We start from the raw sequence: 1,425 nt of genomic DNA, 5'->3' as shown, positions 1-1,425 counted from the left end.
GCCAATAATAAGCTCATAGCAAACCGTTTGTGCCACCCAGGAAAGTGCTATGCCAGCTCTCAATAACTGCTTTTATTCCCAGACAGAACCTGCCCGAGGTAACTCTTTAATCGACTCCTCCACCCAAGACGACAGAAAGGGAGGTGTATAGAAGGAAAGGGGGTTTTCAGGGCCACATCCATGGCTGTAATGTGGTCTCAATAATTCCTCTCTCTGCAGCCTGTGATGAGGAATAAGTGAGAGACTCTTACAAAGAAGCTAGCACGGTGCTTGCACACAGTAGGACATCTGGTTTTTGAGGGCCTCAGGTGTTTTATGTTCTCCTGATACTTTTAAATACTGGCATCTTGGGTGGAACATTTGAAGGGACTTAGAGACTCAAAACAACATAAATGAGCCAAAAACAAAACAAACTGTAGGGTTTCCAAGGAGCAGCTGGTGGATTTGAACTGCTGACCTTTTGGTTAGCATATGAGCTCTTAACCACCATGCCATTGGGGCTCCATAAATGAGCCAGTACTACTTAAATCAGTCCCTACTACAGCATAACAGGGTCCATGAAATACCCAGTAACTGCCTGTTCTCTTGGTTGTGTTCAACTCGAGTCAGCCTTTGCCGGGGCGCTCATGTTCCCGTGAGGCTGCACACTCTTCTCTGAGTTTGCTGTTCTCCTCATCCCTCCTGTTTTGGAAACAAGTTGTAATCTTCTTCTCACCGGCAGTTTAGCTCACCATTCATTCAGGCAGACATTTCAGAACCTCTAAGTATTTTTGAGAGATCAGTTGGAACGTAAAGAAATGTTACACTCGGATTGACATTCGGCAGTTCACCTGTGAAGCAGTTGGAGGTGTCCTTGTGTAGCAGTACAACTGTTGAAAATCGCCAGGTGGTGGAAAGGGCAGGCAGAAACTGGGTTCAAATCGCTGCCAAACTGTCGTCTTGGCCAAATGTGTTAATTTCCTGAGTCTTCATTTTTCTGCCTATAAAATTCAGGTAATACCAGACATGTGCAGGCTTGTGGGGAGGACTAATGAAATAAGTGCCCATTACGCTTCTTCTGAGAGTAACAAAAACAAAACGGTTGCTAACCAGTCGATTCTGACTCATGGCGACCCCATGTGTTCAGAGAGTAGAACTGCTCCATAGGGTCTTTTTGGCTGTAATCTTTACAGATCGCCAGGTCATTCTTCAGCGGTGGCGCTGGGTGGATTCGGAACGGCCAACCTTTAGGTTAGTAGACGAGCGCAAACCGCTTGCGCCATCCAGGGACCTCTACTTGAGGTTGTTGTGGGTTTACGAATGTCGTGGCTCTAATCGCTCAGGTGCCATCCTGGGGCAAGCTAGGGGATGGGGTGGGGAGTGCTGTGTGTGTGTGTGTGTGTGTGTGTGTGTGAGCTCCCGTGTGTGTGTGTGTGTGTGTGTGCG

Source organism: Trichechus manatus, unplaced genomic scaffold (genome assembly GCF_000243295.1).
Source record: "Trichechus manatus latirostris isolate Lorelei unplaced genomic scaffold, TriManLat1.0 scaffold00097, whole genome shotgun sequence".
Lineage (NCBI taxonomy): Eukaryota > Metazoa > Chordata > Mammalia > Sirenia > Trichechidae > Trichechus > Trichechus manatus.
Note: the sequence above shows the minus strand (reverse complement) of the source record.